At 53.3% G+C, this 23,992-nt stretch overlaps 1 protein-coding gene across 1 annotated transcript in view; it reads left to right on the top strand.

Moving 5' to 3' along the window:
• DNAI4 (dynein axonemal intermediate chain 4) overlaps window positions 1-23,992 on the top strand; it is a 69,943-nt gene that overhangs the window by 43,404 nt on the left and 2,547 nt on the right. The window lies entirely within an intron of this gene.

Below are 23,992 nucleotides of genomic sequence, written 5' to 3'. Positions count from 1 at the left end.
TGCTAAAGAAGCCGACTGTTCACAGAGTGTTGCATCCTAGAATATTAATGGAAAGTGGAAGGAAAAAGTGTGGTAGAAAAATGTGCACAAGCAACCGGGATAACCGCAGCCTGGAAAGGATTGAGAAGCACTTGAATCTGACTGCAGTTGTGCACCCACACGCTGAATTATGCTGCTTACAGTCTGGACAGCAAGACTGACAGGTTCCCTTTAAATTCTTGGCTATTTTCACTACCTCTGCTTGCTTTAAGGGCTGATATTGGTGTCCGATTTTCTCCTATAAGTGCTATCCGTGGTTCAGTGGTTAGCACTGCAGTCTTGTAGCGTTCAAATCCCACCAAGAACAACGTCTGCAAGGAGTTTGTATGTTCTCCCCGTGTTTGTGTGTTTTTGTTTTTTCCCTCCAGTTTCCATCCACACTCCAAAGACTGATGGGGAATTTACAGTAGGTTGTAAGCTCCAATGGGGACAGCGATGGAAATGTCTGTAAAGCGATGCGGAATATGATAATAATCTTTATTTTTATATAGCGCTAACATATTCCGCAGCGCTTTACAGTTTGCACACATTATCATCGCTGTCCCCGATGGGGCTCACAATCTATATTCCCTATCAGTCTTTGTAATGTGGGAGGAAACCGGAGGACCCGGAGGAAACCCACGCAAACACGGAGAGAACATACAAACTCTTTGCAGATGTTGTCCTTGGTGGGATTTGAGCCCAGGACCTCAGTGCTGCAAGACTGCAGTGCTAACCACTGAGCCACCGTGCTGCCATGATGGCGATATATAAGAAACGCACAATAAATAAATAATAATCCGTGATTTTTCTCAAAGTGAGAGGTCGCAGAAAATCGCAGAGACATGTCTGATTTTGATCCGAGGATCAGATTAAAATCTTCAATGCCAGTCAATGGGTCAGTGAAAAAACACAGGAGCCTTTCAGAGTAAAACATACCTGGCTGTAATCATGGAGCCTGTTGTTTGAGCAGCATGAATGAGAGTTCTTGTTTATGAGCTGAAACTATTGCGGATGTGAAAATGAGGCTAATCAGACTAATATAATAGCAAACTATGAGGACAGGAAAGAGATGCACGGAGTTAGATGTGATGTGAGGACTAGTGTTGAGCGATACCTTCCGATATCGGAAAGTATCGGTATCGGTTTGGATCGGCCGATATTCAAAAAATATCGGATATCGCCGATACCGATACCCGATCCCAATGCAAGTCAATGGGACCAAAATATCGGAATTAAAATAAACCCTTTCTTTCCTTGTAGGTTCATTCTACATGAAGGAAAACAACTAAGAATAATGCCGGATGTATTTGGGGAGGTGGCGGAGACATTAAAGTCATAGAGGTTTATCCCAATCAAATAGAATAGCATGTTTTTTGTTTTTTTTTAAGACGTTCGGAGTGACAAAGATATTGACTATGTAAATTTTTTTTTTATTTTGTCAGATATTGATGTTTCACTATTCCACGCCCTTCCCCTTCTTTTTTTTCTTTTTTTTTTTCTTTTCCCACACTTTCATCTTCATCATCATCAGCATCTTTGACATCAACTTCTTCACCTTATTCATCTTCTTCTTCATCTTCTACCTATTTTTTTTTTTTTATTACATTCTTCATATTCATTTTATTCAACTATTATTATTCTTCTTATTCTACATATTCTTTTTATTCCACTGTTATTATTCTTCCTATTCTACTTCTTCATCATATTCTCATTTGTGACAGGCATTCCCGTAGTTGTTATCTATAAAAGTTTGAAGATTACACCTTCCGTTCTGCCAGTCACAAAAGTTACATTTGTCCGCGTTCAGTTTGGCCTGCAGCATCAGGCTTTATCCAGGGGCACCACGAGGAGGAACGGACTCACCCCCATACACTGCTTAGTCTTCTTCTGCATATAATTTAGATAATATCTTTTGCTCTGATATTAAGTCTTATGCTTAATGTTCTTCTGCTCTTTGTTCTGCAGCCTCTTGTTCTTCTGCTTCTCGGTCTTCCATGTTGTCGTCTCCAGGGTCGTCGTCTCCAGTGTCGTCATCTCCGCCGTCGTCGTCTCCGCCGTCGTCGTCGTCGTCATCGGGGTGGTCTTCCGTGTCGTCGTCATCGTGGTGGTCTTCCGGGTCGTCGACGTTAGGGTCTTCAACTTGGAAATGTAGCAGAAGGTACAAGAAGGCTGAGAAAATGCCAAGAACCAGCTGATGGAACTGGAACTCGGATGGCTACCCGAAGGTTCAAGAGCCTATGGAACTACCGAGGACCAGCTGACGTTACTGGAACCCGGTTACTAAGCAGGAGGTACCCGTGCTAAAAAGCACTACCAAGGACCGCCTGACGTTGACGGAACTCGGATACCCAGAAGGAGGCACCTAAGCCAAAGGCTCTGCCCGGAACCAGCTGACGTTACTGGAACCAGGATGGGGAGCAGAAGGTACAAGAGCAAAAGACACTGCCGAGAACCAGCTGACGGTACTGGAACCCGGATGGGTAGCCGAAGGTCCAAGAGCCAATGGAACTACCGAGGACCAGCTGACGTTACTGGAACCCGGTTACTAAGCAGGAGGTACCCGTGCCTGAAAGCACTACCAAGGACCACCTGACGTTGGTGGAACTTGGATACCCAGAAGGAGGCACCTAAGCCAAAGGCTCTGCCCGGAACCAGCTGACGGTACTGGAACCAGGATGGGGAGCAGAAGGTACAAGAGCAAAAGACACTGCCGAGAACCAGCTGACGGTGCTGGAACCAGGTGGTGGACCCGAAGGTCCACAGGAGAGGAGAGAACAGCTAGGCCGCGAGGCAGCCGCAGTTACCGAACCCCAACAGTCCTACAGGGGGAGCTGGGCCTACTGGCACTACAGAACCAGCCTTGACTACCAGTTCACGCAGCCCACATAGGAAGCTCCTAAACTGGAGGCACCCTGGAGTTGGCTAACCCGACCGCACCACGACGAGGCAAGCATAGGTGTCTCAGTGAGCTTGACACAACCCGGAAACAGCTGACGGTGCTGAAACCAGGCTTGGCACGAGGGAGTACCTGTGACAAAAACACTGCCGAGAACCAGCTGGCGGTGCTGGAACCCGGATGCGTTGCCCCAGTGTGCAAGAGCCAATGGCACGACCGAGGACCAGCTGACGGTGCTGGAACCCGGTTACTAAGCTGTAGGTGCCCGCGCTTAAAAGCACTACCAAGGACCGCCTGGCGTTGGCGGAACTCGGATACCCAGGAGGAGGCACCTAAGCCAAAGGCTCGGCCCGGAACCAGCTGACGGTGCTGGAACCAGGTGGTGGACCCGAAGGTCCACAGGAGAGGAGAGAACAGCTAGGCCGCGAGGCAGCCGCAGTTACCGAACCCCAACAGTCCTACAGGGGGAGCTGGGCCTACTGGCACTACAGAACCAGCCTTGACTACCAGTTCACGCAGCCCACATAGGAAGCTCCTAAACTGGAGGCACCCTGGAGTTGGCTAACCCGACCGCACCACGACGAGGCAAGCATAGGTGTCTCAGTGAGCTTGACACAACCCGGAAACAGCTGACGGTGCTGAAACCAGGCTTGGCACGAGGGAGTACCTGTGACAAAAACACTGCCGAGAACCAGCTGGCGGTGCTGGAACCCGGATGCGTTGCCCCAGTGTGCAAGAGCCAATGGCACGACCGAGGACCAGCTGACGGTGCTGGAACCCGGTTACTAAGCTGTAGGTGCCCGCGCTTAAAAGCACTACCAAGGACCGCCTGGCGTTGGCGGAACTCGGATACCCAGGAGGAGGCACCTAAGCCAAAGGCTCGGCCCGGAACCAGCTGACGGTGCTGGAACCAGGTGGTGGACCCGAAGGTCCACAGGAGAGGAGAGAACAGCTAGGCCGCGAGGCAGCCGCAGTTACCGAACCCCAACAGTCCTACAGGGGGAGCTGGGCCTACTGGCACTACAGAACCAGCCTTGACTACCAGTTCACGCAGCCCACATAGGAAGCTCCTAAACTGGAGGCACCCTGGAGTTGGCTAACCCGACCGCACCACGACGAGGCAAGCATAGGTGTCTCAGTGAGCTTGACACAACCCGGAAACAGCTGACGGTGCTGAAACCAGGCTTGGCACGAGGGAGTACCTGTGACAAAAACACTGCCGAGAACCAGCTGGCGGTGCTGGAACCCGGATGCGTTGCCCCAGTGTGCAAGAGCCAATGGCACGACCGAGGACCAGCTGACGGTGCTGGAACCCGGTTACTAAGCTGTAGGTGCCCGCGCTTAAAAGCACTACCAAGGACCGCCTGGCGTTGGCGGAACTCGGATACCCAGGAGGAGGCACCTAAGCCAAAGGCTCGGCCCGGAACCAGCTGACGGTGCTGGAACCAGGTGGTGGACCCGAAGGTCCACAGGAGAGGAGAGAACAGCTAGGCCGCGAGGCAGCCGCAGTTACCGAACCCCAACAGTCCTACAGGGGGAGCTGGGCCTACTGGCACTACAGAACCAGCCTTGACTACCAGTTCACGCAGCCCACATAGGAAGCTCCTAAACTGGAGGCACCCTGGAGTTGGCTAACCCGACCGCACCACGACGAGGCAAGCATAGGTGTCTCAGTGAGCTTGACACAACCCGGAAACAGCTGACGGTGCTGAAACCAGGCTTGGCACGAGGGAGTACCTGTGACAAAAACACTGCCGAGAACCAGCTGGCGGTGCTGGAACCCGGATGCGTTGCCCCAGTGTGCAAGAGCCAATGGCACGACCGAGGACCAGCTGACGGTGCTGGAACCCGGTTACTAAGCTGTAGGTGCCCGCGCTTAAAAGCACTACCAAGGACCGCCTGGCGTTGGCGGAACTCGGATACCCAGGAGGAGGCACCTAAGCCAAAGGCTCGGCCCGGAACCAGCTGACGGTGCTGGAACCAGGTGGTGGACCCGAAGGTCCACAGGAGAGGAGAGAACAGCTAGGCCGCGAGGCAGCCGCAGTTACCGAACCCCAACAGTCCTACAGGGGGAGCTGGGCCTACTGGCACTACAGAACCAGCCTTGACTACCAGTTCACGCAGCCCACATAGGAAGCTCCTAAACTGGAGGCACCCTGGAGTTGGCTAACCCGACCGCACCACGACGAGGCAAGCATAGGTGTCTCAGTGAGCTTGACACAACCCGGAAACAGCTGACGGTGCTGAAACCAGGCTTGGCACGAGGGAGTACCTGTGACAAAAACACTGCCGAGAACCAGCTGGCGGTGCTGGAACCCGGATGCGTTGCCCCAGTGTGCAAGAGCCAATGGCACGACCGAGGACCAGCTGACGGTGCTGGAACCCGGTTACTAAGCTGTAGGTGCCCGCGCTTAAAAGCACTACCAAGGACCGCCTGGCGTTGGCGGAACTCGGATACCCAGGAGGAGGCACCTAAGCCAAAGGCTCGGCCCGGAACCAGCTGACGGTGCTGGAACCAGGTGGTGGACCCGAAGGCCCACAGGAGAGGAGAGAACAGCTAGGCCGCGAGGCAGCCGCAGTTACCGAACCCCAACAGTCCTACAGGGGGAGCTGGGCCTACTGGCACTACAGAACCAGCCTTGACTACCAGTTCACGCAGCCCACATAGGAAGCTCCTAAACTGGAGGCACCCTGGAGTTGGCTAACCCGACCGCACCACGACGAGGCAAGCATAGGTGTCTCAGTGAGCTTGACACAACCCGGAAACAGCTGACGGTGCTGAAACCAGGCTTGGCACGAGGGAGTACCTGTGACAAAAACACTGCCGAGAACCAGCTGGCGGTGCTGGAACCCGGATGCGTTGCCCCAGTGTGCAAGAGCCAATGGCACGACCGAGGACCAGCTGACGGTGCTGGAACCCGGTTACTAAGCTGTAGGTGCCCGCGCTTAAAAGCACTACCAAGGACCGCCTGGCGTTGGCGGAACTCGGATACCCAGGAGGAGGCACCTAAGCCAAAGGCTCGGCCCGGAACCAGCTGACGGTGCTGGAACCAGGTGGTGGACCCGAAGGTCCACAGGAGAGGAGAGAACAGCTAGGCCGCGAGGCAGCCGCAGTTACCGAACCCCAACAGTCCTACAGGGGGAGCTGGGCCTACTGGCACTACAGAACCAGCCTTGACTACCAGTTCACGCAGCCCACATAGGAAGCTCCTAAACTGGAGGCACCCTGGAGTTGGCTAACCCGACCGCACCACGACGAGGCAAGCATAGGTGTCTCAGTGAGCTTGACACAACCCGGAAACAGCTGACGGTGCTGAAACCAGGCTTGGCACGAGGGAGTACCTGTGACAAAAACACTGCCGAGAACCAGCTGGCGGTGCTGGAACCCGGATGCGTTGCCCCAGTGTGCAAGAGCCAATGGCACGACCGAGGACCAGCTGACGGTGCTGGAACCCGGTTACTAAGCTGTAGGTGCCCGCGCTTAAAAGCACTACCAAGGACCGCCTGGCGTTGGCGGAACTCGGATACCCAGGAGGAGGCACCTAAGCCAAAGGCTCGGCCCGGAACCAGCTGACGGTGCTGGAACCAGGTGGTGGACCCGAAGGTCCACAGGAGAGGAGAGAACAGCTAGGCCGCGAGGCAGCCGCAGTTACCGAACCCCAACAGTCCTACAGGGGGAGCTGGGCCTACTGGCACTACAGAACCAGCCTTGACTACCAGTTCACGCAGCCCACATAGGAAGCTCCTAAACTGGAGGCACCCTGGAGTTGGCTAACCCGACCGCACCACGACGAGGCAAGCATAGGTGTCTCAGTGAGCTTGACACAACCCGGAAACAGCTGACGGTGCTGAAACCAGGCTTGGCACGAGGGAGTACCTGTGACAAAAACACTGCCGAGAACCAGCTGGCGGTGCTGGAACCCGGATGCGTTGCCCCAGTGTGCAAGAGCCAATGGCACGACCGAGGACCAGCTGACGGTGCTGGAACCCGGTTACTAAGCTGTAGGTGCCCGCGCTTAAAAGCACTACCAAGGACCGCCTGGCGTTGGCGGAACTCGGATACCCAGGAGGAGGCACCTAAGCCAAAGGCTCGGCCCGGAACCAGCTGACGGTGCTGGAACCAGGTGGTGGACCCGAAGGTCCACAGGAGAGGAGAGAACAGCTAGGCCGCGAGGCAGCCGCAGTTACCGAACCCCAACAGTCCTACAGGGGGAGCTGGGCCTACTGGCACTACAGAACCAGCCTTGACTACCAGTTCACGCAGCCCACATAGGAAGCTCCTAAACTGGAGGCACCCTGGAGTTGGCTAACCCGACCGCACCACGACGGGGCAAGCATAGGCGTCTCAGTGAAGTTGACACAACCCGGAAACAGCTGACGGTGCTGAAACCAGGCTTGGCACGAGGGAGTACCTGTGACAAGAACACTGCCGAGAACCAGCTGGCGGTGCTGGAACCCGGATGCGTTGCCTTGCCTATTAAAGATTGTCTTCCTAGAGCCCCAACTAGCGGTGTTGGAGCAAAGGGTAAGCAGGGGGAGATGAGTGTAGGCCGAAGCCTGCACTGGAGGCAGCTTTGTGTCTGCGTTGCGTTTGCAGGACACTTTGCCGGCTACACACTGGGGGAACAGCTGGCGTTGCTGAACCCCACTAACACAATGGCGTGTGTTTTTCTCTGTGCAGCTAGCACTTGCGGGCAAAAACTAGCGATGTTAGAGCCCGTGTTGAAGCAGGAGGAGGAGGAGAGGAGCAGAGTGTAGGCCGAAGCTTAGTTGAACCAATTTCAAAGGAAACCTTTAACCCCCCCCTCAGGTGTTACAAAGTACAAGAGACACACCTTGTGCAGTATTAATGCTGCACAAGTGAAAGGTTGCTCTATTAATTTGTCTACTTGCACACGCTGAATGAAAGACATACACAATTTACCCCATTCTACAGTCAAACTGTAGTGGATGCGTGACTTGGTTTTTTGATGAGACGCAGCACAGGTGTCCAAAATAACGCCTTGGTGCTTGGAGCAGCTTCCTGAGCGTTGTTATTTGCTGTACAGGAGTCTGCGCTCTTGTGTTATCCCTTGGCAATGCCCTGTTAGCGCTGCCCATCTTATGACATCATTTCATGTTGGCCGGTGCGGTTAACGATGGCCATAAATCCCAGACCCACAGTGTCTTTTCATAAAGCCACACTGCGGTGCTGGGATTCGTGGCCTTGAGCAGTAAATATTTTGGCCGCTCACACACGTCCTTACACCTGCTTCAGACTGGGCGGCCTCTGCTGATCCCTTCTCGCATGCCGCGGCCATGAGGCTGCACAGTCTGAAGAAGGCTGAAGGAGATGAGTTAAGACAGGCGAAGATATGCACTGCTCGTGCCCATCAATCACACCCTCGCAGTCAAAATAATTAAGACAACGAGGAGCATTTTATTCAGGCAGGGCGGACGAACAGGCGCAAGTAGCCAACCAATGATGTCAGAAGACGGGAAGCGCTACCAAGGGGGGTGCTGCGTATCATTAGAAAGGAAAGTCACACCTCAGGGACAGTGGAATGGTCTCAAAGAGACACATTTTGTACGTGTTGAGTTCCACGTGGGCAAGGAGAAAACATCAGCCACCTTGTACAAATGCAGCAGTACTGCTGTACAAGGTGGCTGTTATACATAGAAACACCTGGGGGTGGGGGCCAGGCTCCCTTCAATTTCAGTTCATGTGCCTGCGTGGCGTTTGCAGGTCACGTTGCAAGCTGCACAGCAGGGGAACAGCTGGCGGTGCTGAACCCCACTAACACATTGGCTGGTGTTTTTCTCTGTGCAGCTAGCATTTCCGGGCAAAAACTAGCGGTGTTTGAGCCCAGGGTCAGCAGGAGGAGGAGGAGAGGAGCAAAGTGTAGGCCGAAGCCTGCACTGGTGGCAGCTTTTGGTCGGTTGTGCCAGCGTGGCTTGTGCTGGACACGATGCCGGCTACACAGCGGGGGAACAGCTGGCGTTGCTGAACCCCACTAACACATTGGCTGGTGTTTTTCTCTGTGCAGCTAGCATTTCCGGGCAAAAACTAGCGTTGTTAGAGCCCAGGGTCAGCAGGAGGAGGAGAGGAGCAGAGTGTAGGCCGAAGCCTAGTTGAACCAATTTCAAAGGTTACCTTTAACCCCCCCTCAGGTGTTACAAAGAACAAGAGCCACTCCTTCTGCAGCATTAATGCTGCACAAGTAAAAGGTTGCTCTATTAATTTGTCTACTTGCACAAGCTGAATGCAACACGTAGACTATTTAGCCCATTATACTGTTTAACAGTAGTGGAGGCGTGACTTGTCTTTTTAAAGAAAAGCAGCACAGGTGTCGAAAACAACACCTTTTTGCATGGGCGCAGCTTCCTGAGCGTTGTTAGTTGCTGTACAGGAGTCTGCGCTCTTGTGATCCTTTGGCCATGCGCTGTGAGCGCTTCCTGTCTTATGACCTCATTTCATGTTGGCCGTTGCGGTTAGCGATGGACATGAATCCCAGACCCACAGTGTGTTTTTAAAAAATCACACTGCGGTGCTGGGATTCGTGCCCTGGTGCAGTAAATATGTTTGCCGCTCACACATGTCCTTACACCTGCTTCAGACTGGACGGCCTCATCTGATCCCTTATCGCCTGCCGAGGCCATGAGGACACCCAGTCTGAAGAAGGCGGAAGGAGATGAGTGAACACAGGCAAACATATGCACTGCACATGCCCATCAATCACACCCTCGCTGTCCAAAAAAATAAGACACCGAGGGCCGTTGTTTCGAGCAGGGGAGATGCACAGGCGCAGCCAGCTAACCAATGATGTCAAAAGACGGGCAGCGCTAACAAGGGTGGTGCTGCGTGTCATTACAAAGGAAAGTCACACCTCAGGGACATTGTAATGGTCTGTAATGAGACACATTTTGTACGTGTTGAGTTCCACGTGGGCAAGGAGAAAAAGTCAGCCACCTCGTACAAATGCAGCAGTACTGCTGTACAAGGTGGCTGTTATACATAGAAACACCTGTGGGTGGGGGGCAGGCTCCCTTCAATTTCAGTTCATGTGCCTGCGTGGCGTTTGCAGGTCACGTTGCAAGCTACACAGCAGGGGAACAGCTGGCGTTGCTGAACCCCACTGACACATTGACTGGTGTTTTTCTCTGTGCAGATTGCATGTCCGGGCAAAAACTAGCGGTGTTAGAGCCCAGGGTCAGCAGGAGGAGGAGGAGAGGAGCAAAGTGTAGGCCGAAGCCTGCACTGGTGGCAGCTTTTGGTCGGTTGTGCCAGCGTGGCTTGTGCTGGACACGATGCCGGCTACACAGCGGGGGAACAGCTGGCGGTGCTGAACCCCACTAACACATTGGCTGGTGTTTTTCTCTGTGCAGCTAGCATTTCCGGGCAAAAACTAGCGTTGTTTGAGCCCAGGGTCAGCAGGAGGAGTAGAGGAGCAGAGTGTAGGCCGAAGCCTAGTTGAACCAATTTCAAAGGTTACCTTTAACCCCCCCCCTCAGGTGTTGCAAGGTACAAGAGCCACACCTTGAACAGCATTAATGATGCACAAGTCAAAGGTTGCTCTATTTAATTTTGCTCCTTGCACACGCTGAATTAAACACGTACACTATTTAGCCCATTATACTGTCAAACAGTTGTGGAGGCGTGACTTGTCTTTTTAACGAGACGCAGCACAGGTGTCAAAATTTGCACCTAGGTACTGGGCGCAGATTCCTGAGCGTTGTTATTTGCTGTACAGGAGTCTGCGCTCTTGTGTTATCCCTTGGCAATACCCTGTTAGTGCAGGCCGTCTCATGACCTCATTTCATGTTGGCCGGTGCGGTTAACGATGGCCATAAATCCCAGACCCACAGTGGCTTTTCCTAAAGTCACACTGCGGTGCTGGGATTCGTGGCCTTGTGCAGTAAATATGATCGCCGCTCACACATGTCCTTACACCTGCTTCAGACTGGGCGGCCTCAGCTGATCCCTTATCGCATGCCGCGGCCATGAGGCCGCACAGTCAGAAGAAGGCGGAAGGAGGGGAGTGAAAACAGGGGAACATATGCACTGCTCGTGCCCATCAATCACACCCTCGCAGTCAAAATATATGAGACAACGGGGGGCGTTGTGTCGGACAGGGGGGACGCACAGGCACAGCCAGCCAACCAATGATGTCAGGAGACGGGCAGCGCTAACAATGGGGGTGCTGCGTGTCATTAAAAAGGAAAGTCACACCTCAGGGACATTGTAATGGTCTGTAATGAGACACATTTTGTACTTGTTGAGTTCCACGTGTGCAAGGAGAAAAAGTCAGCCACCTTGTACAAATGCAGCAGTACTGCTGTACAAGGTGGCTGTTATACATAGAAACACCTGTGGGTGGGGGGCAGGCTCCCTTCAATTTCAGTTCATGTGCCTGCGTGGCGTTTGCAGGTCACGTTGCAAGCTACACAGCAGGGGAACAGCTGGCGTTGCTGAACCCCACTGACACATTGACTGGTGTTTTTCTCTGTGCAGATTGCATGTCCGGGCAAAAACTAGCGGTGTTAGAGCCCAGGGTCAGCAGGAGGAGGAGGAGAGGAGCAAAGTGTAGGCCGCAGCCTGCACTGGTGGCAGCTTTTGTTCTGTTGTGCCAGCGTGGCTTGTGCTGGACACGTTGCCGACTACACAGCGGGGGAACAGCTGGCGGTGCTGAACCCCACTAACACATTGGCTGGTGTTTTTCTCTGTGCAGCTAGCATTTCCGGGCAGAAACTGGCGTTGTTTGAGCCCAGGGTCAGCAGGAGGAGTAGAGGAGCAGAGTGTAGGCCGAAGCCTAGTTGAACCAATTTCAAAGGTTACCTTTAACCCCCCCCTCAGGTGTTGCAAGGTACAAGAGCCACACCTTGAACAGCATTAATGATGCACAAGTCAAAGGTTGCTCTATTTAATTTTGCTCCTTGCACACGCTGAATTAAACACGTACACTATTTAGCCCATTATACTGTCAAACAGTTGTGGAGGCGTGACTTGTCTTTTTAACGAGACGCAGCACAGGTGTCAAAATTTGCACCTAGGTACTGGGCGCAGATTCCTGAGCGTTGTTATTTGCTGTACAGGAGTCTGCGCTCTTGTGTTATCCCTTGGCAATACCCTGTTAGTGCAGGCCGTCTCATGACCTCATTTCATGTTGGCCGGTGCGGTTAACGATGGCCATAAATCCCAGACCCACAGTGGCTTTTCCTAAAGTCACACTGCGGTGCTGGGATTCGTGGCCTTGTGCAGTAAATATGATCGCCGCTCACACATGTCCTTACACCTGCTTCAGACTGGGCGGCCTCAGCTGATCCCTTATCGCATGCCGCGGCCATGAGGCCGCACAGTCAGAAGAAGGCGGAAGGAGGGGAGTGAAAACAGGGGAACATATGCACTGCTCGTGCCCATCAATCACACCCTCGCAGTCAAAATATATGAGACAACGGGGGGCGTTGTGTCGGGCAGGGGGGACGCACAGGCACAGCCAGCCAACCAATGATGTCAGGAGACGGGCAGCGCTAACAATGGGGGTGCTGCGTGTCATTACAAAGGAAAGTCACACCTCAGGGACATTGTAATGGTCTCTAATGAGACACATTTTGTACGTGTTGAGTTCCACGTGGGCAAGGAGAAAAAGTCAGCCACCTCGTACAAATGCAGCAGTACTGCTGTACAAGGTGGCTGATATACATAGAAACACCTGTGGGTGGGGGGCAGGCTCCCTTCAATTTCAGTTCATGTGCCTGCGTGGCGTTTGCAGGTCACGTTGCAAGCTACACAGCAGGGGAACAGCTGGCGTTGCTGAACCCCACTAACACATTGGCTGGTGTTTTTCTCTGTGCAGCTAGCATGTCCGGGCAGAAACTGGCGTTGTTTGAGCCCAGGGTCAGCAGGAGGAGGAGGAGAGGAGCAAAGTGTAGGCCGCAGCCTGCACTGGTGGCAGCTTTTGTTCTGTTGTGCCAGCGTGGCTTGTGCTGGACACGTTGCCGACTACACAGCAGGGGAACAGCTGGCGGTGCTGAACCCCACTAACACATTGGCTGGTGTTTTTCTCTGTGCAGCTAGCATTTCCGGGCAGAAACTGGCGTTGTTTGAGCCCAGGGTCAGCAGGAGGAGTAGAGGAGCAGAGTGTAGGCCGAAGCCTAGTTGAACCAATTTCAAAGGTTACCTTTAACCCCCCCCTCAGGTGTTGCAAGGTACAAGAGCCACACCTTGAACAGCATTAATGATGCACAAGTCAAAGGTTGCTCTATTTAATTTTGCTCCTTGCACACGCTGAATTAAACACGTACACTATTTAGCCCATTATACTGTCAAACAGTTGTGGAGGCGTGACTTGTCTTTTTAACGAGACGCAGCACAGGTGTCAAAATTTGCACCTAGGTACTGGGCGCAGATTCCTGAGCGTTGTTATTTGCTGTACAGGAGTCTGCGCTCTTGTGTTATCCCTTGGCAATACCCTGTTAGTGCAGGCCGTCTCATGACCTCATTTCATGTTGGCCGGTGCGGTTAACGATGGCCATAAATCCCAGACCCACAGTGGCTTTTCCTAAAGTCACACTGCGGTGCTGGGATTCGTGGCCTTGTGCAGTAAATATGATCGCCGCTCACACATGTCCTTACACCTGCTTCAGACTGGGCGGCCTCAGCTGATCCCTTATCGCATGCCGCGGCCATGAGGCCGCACAGTCAGAAGAAGGCGGAAGGAGGGGAGTGAAAACAGGGGAACATATGCACTGCTCGTGCCCATCAATCACACCCTCGCAGTCAAAATATATGAGACAACGGGGGGCGTTGTGTCGGGCAGGGGGGACGCACAGGCACAGCCAGCCAACCAATGATGTCAGGAGACGGGCAGCGCTAACAATGGGGGTGCTGCGTGTCATTACAAAGGAAAGTCACACCTCAGGGACATTGTAATGGTCTCTAATGAGACACATTTTGTACGTGTTGAGTTCCACGTGGGCAAGGAGAAAAAGTCAGCCACCTCGTACAAATGCAGCAGTACTGCTGTACAAGGTGGCTGATATACATAGAAACACCTGTGGGTGGGGGGCAGGCTCCCTTCAATTTCAGTTCATGTGCCTGCGTGGCGTTTGCAGGTCACGTTGCAAGCTACACAGCAGGGGAACAGCTGGCGTTGCTGAACCCCACTAACACATTGGCTGGTGTTTTTCTCTGTGCAGCTAGCATGTCCGGGCAGAAACTGGCGTTGTTTGAGCCCAGGGTCAGCAGGAGGAGGAGAGGAGCAAAGTGTAGGCCGAAGCCTGCACTGGTGGCAGCTTTTGGTCGGTTGTGCCAGCGTGGCTTGTGCTGGACACGTTGCCGACTACACAGCAGGGGAACAGCTGGCGGTGCTGAACCCCACTAACACATTGGCTGGTGTTTTTCTCTGTGCAGCTAGCATTTCCGGGCAAAAACTAGCGGTGTTTGAGCCCAGGGTCAGCAGGAGGAGTAGAGGAGCAGAGTGTAGGCCGAAGCCTAGTTGAACCAATTTCAAAGGTTACCTTTAACCCCCCCCTCAGGTGTTGCAAGGTACAAGAGCCACACCTTGTGCAGCATTAATGCTGCACAAGTAAAAGGTTGCTCTATTTGTTTTGCTCCTTGCACACGCTGACTAAAACACGTACACTATTTAGCCCATTATACTGTCAAACAGTTGTGGAGGCGTGACTTGTCTTTTTAACGAGACGGAGCACAGGTGTCAAAATTTGCACCTAGGTACTGGGCGCAGATTCCTGAGCGTTCTTATTTGCTGTACAGGAGTCTGCGCTATTGTGATCCCTTGGCCATGCGCTGTGAGCGCTTCCTGTCTTCTGACCTCATTTCATGTCGGCCGTTGCGGTTAGCGATGGACATGAATCCCAGACCCACAGTGTGTTTTTAAAAAATCACACTGCGGTGCTGGGATTCGTGCCCTGGTGCACTAAATATGTTTGCCGCTCACACATGTCCTTACACCTGCTTCAGACTGGGCGGCCTCATCTGATCCCTTATCGCCTGCCGCGGCCATGAGGACACCCAGTCTGAAGAAGGCGGAAGGAGATGAGTGAACACAGGCAAACATATGCACTGCACATGCCCATCAATCACACCCTCGCTGTCCAAAAAAATAAGACACCGAGGGCCGTTGTTTCGAGCAGGGGAGATGCACAGGCGCAGCCAGCTAACCAATGATGTCAAAAGACGGGCAGCGCTAACAAGGGTGGTGCTGCGTGTCATTACAAAGGAAAGTCACACCTCAGGGACATTGTAATGGTCTCTAATGAGACACATTTTGTACGTGTTGAGTTCCACGTGGGCAAGGAGAAACAGTCAGCCACCTCGTACAAATGCAGCAGTACTGCTGTACAAGGTGGCTGATATACATAGAAACACCTGTGGGTGGGGGGCAGGCTCCCTTCAATTTCAGTTCATGTGCCTGCGTGGCGTTTGCAGGTCACGTTGCAAGCTACACAGCAGGGGAACAGCTGGCGTTGCTGAACCCCACTGACACATTGACTGGTGTTTTTCTCTGTGCAGATTGCATGTCCGGGCAAAAACTAGCGGTGTTAGAGCCCAGGGTCAGCAGGAGGAGGAGGAGAGGAGCAAAGTGTAGGCCGAAGCCTGCACTGGTGGCAGCTTTTGGTCGGTTGTGCCAGCGTGGCTTGTGCTGGACACGATGCCGGCTACACAGCGGGGGAACAGCAGGCGGTGCTGAACCCCACTAACACATTGGCTGGTGTTTTTCTCTGTGCAGCTAGCATGTCCGGGCAGAAACTGGCGTTGTTTGAGCCCAGGGTCAGCAGGAGGAGGAGAGGAGCAAAGTGTAGGCCGAAGCCTGCACTGGTGGCAGCTTTTGGTCGGTTGTGCCAGCGTGGCTTGTGCTGGACACGTTGCCGACTACACAGCAGGGGAACAGCTGGCGGTGCTGAACCCCACTAACACATTGGCTGGTGTTTTTCTCTGTGCAGCTAGCATTTCCGGGCAAAAACTAGCGGTGTTTGAGCCCAGGGTCAGCAGGAGGAGTAGAGAAGCAGAGTGTAGGCCGAAGCCTAGTTGAACCAATTTCAAAGGTTACCTTTAACCCCCCCCTCAGGTGTTGCAAGGTACAAGAGCCACACCTTGTGCAGCATTAATGCTGCACAAGTAAAAGGTTGCTCTATTTGTTTTGCTCCTTGCACACGCTGACTAAAACACGTACACTATTTAGCCCATTATACTGTCAAACAGTTGTGGAGGCGTGACTTGTCTTTTTAACGAGACGCAGCACAGGTGTAAAAATTTGCACCTAGGTACTGGGCGCAGATTCCTGAGCGTTGTTATTTGCTGTACAGGAGTCTGCGCTATTGTGATCCCTTGGCCATGCGCTGTGAGCGCTTCCTGTCTTCTGACCTCATTTCATGTCGGCCGTTGCGGTTAGCGATGGACATGAATCCCAGACCCACAGTGTGTTTTCAAAAAATCACACTGCGTGGCTGGGATTCGTGGCCTTGTGCAGTAAATAGGTTGGCCGCTTACACATGTCCTTACACCTGCTCCAGACTGGGCGGCCTCAGCTGATCCCTTATCGCCTACCACGGCCAGGAGGCCGCACAGTCTGAAGAAGGCGGAAGGAGATGAGTTAAGACAGGCGAACATATGCACTGCTCGTGCCCATAAACCACACCCTCGCTGACAAAATAAATATGACAACGAGGGGCGTTGTTTCTAGCAGGGCGGATGCACAGGCGCAGCCAGCTAACCATGATGACAAAAGACGGGAAACGCTACCAAGGGGGGTGCTGCGTATCATTACAAAGGAAAGTCACACCTCAGGGACAGTGGAATGGTCTCAATGAGACACATTTTGTACGTGTTGAGTTCCACGTGGGCAAGGAGAAAAAGTCAGCCACCTTGTACAAATGCAGCAGTACTGCTGTACTAGGTGGCTGTTATACATAGAAACACCTGGGGGGGTGGGGCCAGGTTCCCTTTTAATTTCAGTTCCTGTGCCTGCATGGCGTTTGCAGGTCACGTTGCCGGCTACACAGCAGGGGAACAGCTGGCGTTGCTGAACCCCACTAACACATTGGCTGGTGTTTTTCTCTGTGCAGCTAGCACTTCCGGGCAAAAACTAGCGGTGTTTGAGCCCAGGGTCAGCAGGAGGAGGAGAGGAGCAGAGTGTAGGCCGAAGCCTGCACTGGTGGCAGCTTTTGTTCTGTTGTGCCAGCGTGGCTTGTGCTGGACACGTTGCCGACTACACAGCAGGGGAACAGCTGGCGGTGCTGAACCCCACTGACACATCACCTAGTGTTTTTTTCTGTGTAGACAACACTTCCAGGTGGCAACTGACAGTGTTGAAACCCAGGGAATCAAAGAGGAGCAGAGTGTAGGCCGAAGCCTGCAGTGGAGCAAGTTGAAAGGGAACCTTTAACCCCCCCCCCCAGGCATTTGTTGCTGAAAGAGCCATCTTGTACAGCAGTAATACTGCACATGGAAAATGGTGGCTCCGAAAATTATGCTCCTTGCAAACGCTGAAGTACACACTCATATAATGTGTCCCCTCACACCGTCAAACCATCCCGGAAGTGGGACTTTCCTTTGTAATGTGACACAGCACAGCCGTCATTCCAACCCCCTTGGTGCCAGGCACCACCTCCTCAACGTTGTTTGGTTCTGTCACGGAGCCCGCACTGTAATGTTATCCCTTGGCCATGCACAGTTAGCGGTGCCCGTCTTCTGACATCATGTAGGTGTCAGGCTGGCAGTGCCTGTGCGTCCAAGCTGCCCGAGATCCAACCTTGCAGTGTCATCTAATGTAGTCCCACTGCGGGCCAGGGATCCATGGGCATGCGCAGTGCATATCATCGCCTCTCACTCACCTCCTTCCTGCTTCTTCAGACTGTGCGGCGTCACGGCCGTGGCATGCTATTAGGGATCAGCTGACGCCGCCTAGTCTGAAGAAGCGTGAAGAAGGGGAGTGAGAGGCTAGTATATGCACTGCGCATGGCCATGGATACCAGGCCCACTGTGGGATCACATTAGACGACACTGCGAGGTGTGATTTCGGGCAGCGTGGACGCACAGGCGCAGCCAGGACGACAACAAATGATGTCAGAGGACGGGCAGCGCAAACTGTGCATGGCCAAGGGATAACATAACAGCGCAGGGTCCATGACGGAATCAAACAACGCTAAGGAGGCAGCGCACGGTGCCAAGGGGGTAGCAATGACGGCTGTGCTGTGTCACATTACAAAGGAAAGTCCCACCTCCGGGACGGTTGGACGGTGTGAGGGGACACATTACATGAGTGTGTAGTTCAGCGTTTGCAAGGAGCATAATTTCAAGAGCGACCTTTCCCTTGTGCAGTATTAGTGCTGCACATGGTGGCTCTTTCAGTAACAAACGCCTAGGGGGGGGGGGGGACAGGTCCCCTTACATTTTAGTTGTGCCAGCGTGGCGGTCGCATGACACGTTGCCGGATACACAGCTGGGGATCAGCTGACGTTACTGAACCCCAATAACAGAGGAGCGACTGTTGACTGTGCACACAGCACTTCCAGGCACCAACTGGCGGTGTTAGAGCCCAGGGACAGCAGGAGGAGCAGATTGGAGGTATTGCCGCACACACAGCTGGGGATCAGCTGACGTTACTGAACCCCAATAACAGAGGAGCGACTGTTGACTGTGCACACAGCACTTCCAGGCACCAACTGGCGGTGTTAGAGCCCAGGGACAGCAGGAGGAGCAGAGGAACAGAGTGTAGGCCGAAGCCTGATTGGAGCAAGTTGAAAGGAAACCTTTAACCCCCCCCCCCAAGACGTTTGTAGCTGAAAGAGCCATGTTGTGCAGCACTAAGGATGCAAAAGGAAAAGGTTGCTCTTTTAATTATGCTCCTTGCAAACACCGAAGTAAACACTAAAAATGTGTCCCTTTATACCGTTAAACCGTTCCGGAGGTGCGAATTTCCTTCGTAATGGGACACAGCACAGCTGTCATTCCTATCCCCTTGATGCCGTGCGCTGCCTCCTCAGCGTTGTTTTAAGCTGCCACGGAGCCTGCGCTGTTCTGTTAGCCCTTGGCCATGCCCAATTAGCGCTGCCTGTCTTCTGACATAATTTGGTGTCAGGCTGTCAGTGCCTGTGCGTCCACGCTGCTCCAGATCCCACCTCGCAGTCTCATCTAACGTAATCCCACTGCGGGCCTTGGAACCATGGGCATGCACAGTGCATAACCTCGACTCTCACTCCCCTCCTTCCCTCTTCTTCAGACTGTGCGGTGTCACGGCCGTGGCATGCTAGGGATCAGCTGACGGCGCACAGTCTAAAGAAGGCGGAGGGAAATGAGCGAGAGCCCGAGGGGAAGATATGCACTGCGCATGCCCATGGATCCCAGGCCCGCAGTGTGACTCAATCAGAAGACACTGCGAGGCGGGATCTCGGGCAGCGCGGCCGCACAGGCGCAGCCAGCCTGACACCAAATTATGTCAGAAGACAGGCAGCGCAAATAGGGCATGCCCAAGGGATAACAGAACAGCGCAGGCTCCGTGACAGCTTAAAACAACGCTGAGGAGGCAGCGCATGGCACCAAGGGGGTAGGAATGACGGCTGTGCTGCGTCACATTACGAAGGAAAGTCCCAGCTCCGGGACGGTATAACGGTATCAGTGAACACATTTTATAAGTGTTAAGTTCTGCGTGTGCAAAGAGCTAAAAAAAAAGAGCTACCTTTTCCTTGTGCAGCATTACTGCTGCACAAGATGGCTCTTTCAGTAACAAACGACGGGGGGGGGGGGGACAGGTTCCCTTACATTTAGGTTGTTGTGCCAGCGTGGCGGTCGCAGGACACATTGCCGGCTACACAGCTGGGGATCAGCTGACGTTACTGAAACCCAATAACACTGGGTCGTATGTTTTTACTGTGCAGCCTGCACTTCTGAGCCGCAACTGGCGGTGTTGGAGCCCAGGAATAGCAGTTCAGGTGGTAGAAAGATGAACACAGCAGGAGACCTGGATGACACCCAATTACTTAATCAGGCAGAGGAGTGGCAAATTCCTGCGAGATCCAGGCCTGGTTCATTTTCAGGAAAGTAAGCCGGTCAACGTTATCGGAGGATAGTCGCATGCGACGGTCTGTTAGTACACCACCTGCGGCACTAAAGACACGTTCCGATAAGACACTAGCCGCAGGGCAAGCCAGCACCTCCAATGCATACTGGCTTAGCTCTGGCCATGTATCCAGCTTAGAGACCCAAAACTTGAACGGGGAAGAGCCGTCTGGGAGTACAGTAAGAGGGCAAGCCATGTAGTCTGTCACCATCTGACGGAACCGTTGCCTCCTGCTGACTGGAGCCGCCGGTGATGGTGTAGACATTTGGGGCGGGCACACAAAAGTGTGCCAGAGTTGTGCCATACTGGGCTTGCCTTGGGCAGAGGCACTGCTTCTGCTCCCTCTTTGGGCAGAGCCTCCCCCACTGCCTCGACGCACTGAGCTGCTTTGTAAAGCACTAGCAGCACTCCTCTCAGTTGGACAGGAGAAGATGATGGAATTCACCAGTGTGTCGTGGTACTCCCGCAATTTACGCTCCCGGGTCAACGCAGGGATGAGGTTTTGGACGTTGTCCCGGTAGCGAGGATCGAGGAGGGTGAACACCCAATAATCAGGCATGTTGAGAATGTGGTCGATGCGGCGGTCGTTTCTCAGGCACTGCAGCATGAAATCCACCATGTGCTGCAGAGTGCCAACCGGCCCAGAAACGCTGTCCCCTGCTTGAGACATGATCTCTGCCCGCTCGTCATCACCCCACCCTCGCTGTACACACTGACCACTGGACAATTGTGTCGCTCCCTCCTCTGGACGGAGCTCTTCCTCCTCCATTGACTCCTCCTCATCCTCCTCACAAATTGGCCCCTGCGTACCCCTTTGTGAGGAACCACGTGGCGCTGACTCTCCAGAAGCTGATGGAAAAGGTGACTCCTCATCCTCCACCTCTTCCACCACATCATCCCTTAACCCTTGCAAAGTTTGCTGAAGCAGGCAGATAAGGGGGACAGTCATGCTGACTAGTGCATCATCTGCACTTGCCATCCGCGTGGAATAATCAAAAGGACGCAAAACCTGGCAGACGTCCTTCATAGTGGCCCACTCTGTGGTTGTGAAGTCTGATCGGCGCTGACTGCGACTTCTTTGCGCCTGATGCAGCTGGTACTCCATAACTGCTTGCTGCTGCTCACACAACCGCTCCAACATATGTAACGTGGAATTCCACCGGGTAGGTAGGTCACATATGATGCGGTGTTCCGGAAGGCGGAATCGGCGCTGCAGAGCAGCAATGCGGGATCTGGCCAAGCTGGAACGCCGCAAGTGAGCACACTCTAGGCGGACCTTGTGCAGCAGGGCATCAAGATCCGGATAGTCCCTCAGAAAACTCTGCACAACCAAATTGAGCACATGTGCCAGACATGGGATGTGAGTGAGGTTGCCAAGGGCCAAAGCTGCCACCAGATTTCGGCCATTGTCACACACTACCATGCCTGGCTGGAGATTCGCTGGCAGTAACCACACATCGCTCTCCTGCTTTATGGCATTCCAGAGCTCCTGCGCTGTGTGGCTTCGATGCCCCAATGAAACTAGTTTCAAGACGGCCTGCTGACGTTTGGCCACGGCTGTGCTCATGTCGGTCATAGGTAAACGTTCACGGGTCCATGTGGGGGTGGACTGTGACGGATCCTGCAGAGAGGAATCAGAGGAACTGGTGTAAGAGGAGGAGTCGATGCGTACAGACTGGATTCCTGCAATCCTTGGAGTGGGCAGGACACGTCCTGCGCCACTCGCACGATCTGTACCTGGCTCAACAACATTAACCCAATGGGCAGTGAGGGAAACATATCGCCCCTGTCCATGCTGACTGGTCCACGCATCGGTGGTGAGGTGGACCTTGCTACTGACGGCGTTCAGTAGCGCATGTTTTATGTTTGCCTCAACATGCCTGTGCAGGGCAGGGACAGCCTGCCTGCTGAAGTAAAAGCGGCTGGGCACCTTGTACTGTGGGACTGCCAATGCCATCAAGTCACGGAAGCTGTCAGTCTCCACCAGCCTGAACGAGAGCATTTCCAGGGACAACAGTTTGGCAATGCCTGCATTCAGAGCCTGTGCTCGGGGGTGGTTGGCCGAGAATGCCCGCCTTTTCTCCCATGCCTGTACTACCGATGGCTGTAGAGTAGACTGGGAGTGTGAGGATGACTGGGAAGGTGGTGCTGTGGGTGGAATTACACAAGGTCTCTGGGAGGAAGCCAAACCAGCTGTGCGTGAGCTGGAGGAAGAGGCAACACGAGCTGAAGAGGTGGTAGCTGCCGCTGTTGGTTGGCCTACATCTTCAGTGTGTTTCTGTAACTCCACCGCGTGCCTGGTCCGCACATGTTTCCACATATTTGTGGTATTGAGGTTGCTGACATTTTTCCCTCTTTTTACTTTATGATGACACAGCTTGCATTTGACAAAACAAATGTCATCTGCAACTGTGTCAAAAAAGGACCAGGCACTGCAAGTCTTGGGAGCGCCCTTTTTGGCTTTGGAAAGAGACAGGCTCCTAACGGGTGCCAAAGTGGAGGCTACAGGCTCCGCAGTCTTCCCCCTCCCTCTCCCTCTTTGGCCCGTAAGAGGAAGCTCTTCCTCTGAGCTGCTCCCACCACCTTCCTGTTCCTCACGCCACGATGGGTCAAGGACCTCATCATCTCCACTACCCTCTGCCACCAACTGCTCCTCCTGGGTAGTCTCAGCAGCACAGTACGCACGAGAAAGCGGCACCTGAGTTTCATCATCAGATGCGTACTGCGCTGTGGTCACCGGAGGCACTGGCCCACCTGCCTCTTCAGAGTCAGAGAGATAAAGCTTTTGGGCATCACTGCACACTGCCTCTTCTTCCATTTCTCCAATGCTGCTTGGCTGGCCCCCTGTTTCCAAGCCAAGAGATTCAGAGAACAGAAGTAGAGACGGCTCCTGTCCTGGGCTCTCTGACTGCCTGGCCAATTTGGCAGGTGGTGAAGAGACAGATGGCTGCTCTCCAGTGCTCTGTGCCTGAGAGGATGTGGCACTAACTGAAGTCGATGCCGAGGCGTTAGCTGCCATCCACCCGACAACGGCTTCAATTTGGTCTTCACGCAGCAGCGGTGCACGGCGCTCTCCGACAAAGCTGCGCATGAAGGACTGTTCCCTGCTGAAACTGAGTGACGACGAGTCACCGGCGCCCGCAGCAGGCACAGAATCACCACGTCCTCTCCCTGCTCCTCTCCCTGCTCCGCGCCCACGCCCACGTGCCTTACTCCCTGCCCTCTTCATCTTGGTTGACAGATAAAGATAAGCAGAAAAGTACTAAGGCCTTAGTGTGCTTATTCCTGTAATGCTCCTCCTAACAGGTGTAAGAAACACTAATGTTGTAAATTGTGGACTAAACTTTATTATTTTTCAAATGTGGCCTACACAAGTGTAAGTTGTGTTTGGTGAACTTAACCTTTTTTTTGGTGCAGATCGGGCTACAGAGCTAGTTTAAATCACACGGAGACCGTGCAGACAGCCGTAAACGGCGCTGCAAGGCCAAGAAACCCTCCTCTAGGTTATCCTATATAGTGTTTTTCCACTATTTAGCTGGATACAAGTGGAAAGACACTAATAGGAATTTTTTTTTTCAAATTTTAAACTGGCTGCACTATTTGAAAAAAAGGAAATTGTTTTTCAAGGTATGAGGCAGTAACGCACCCTGAGCTGAATCCAACCGGCTATGGCTGCACACAGACTACAGGGCGAGCTGGGCTCACACGGAGACCGTGCAGACAGCCGTAAACGGCGCTGCAAGGCCAAAAAACCCTCCTCTAGGTTATCCTATATAGTGTTTTTCCACTATTTAGCTGGATACGAGTGGAAAGACACTAATAGGAATTTTTTTTTTCAAATTTTAAACAGGCTGCACTATTTGAAAAAAAGGAAAATTTTTCTCAAGGTATGAGCCAGTAACGAACCCTGAGCTGAATCCAACCGGCTATGGCTGCACACAGACTACAGGGCGAGCTGGGCTCACACGGAGACCGTGCAGACAGCCGTAAACGGCGCTGCAAGGCCAAAAAACCCTCC

Source organism: Ranitomeya imitator, chromosome 8 (genome assembly GCF_032444005.1).
Source record: "Ranitomeya imitator isolate aRanImi1 chromosome 8, aRanImi1.pri, whole genome shotgun sequence".
Classification (NCBI taxonomy): Eukaryota; Metazoa; Chordata; class Amphibia; order Anura; family Dendrobatidae; genus Ranitomeya; species Ranitomeya imitator.
This window is presented reverse-complemented; position numbering and strand designations above follow the sequence as displayed.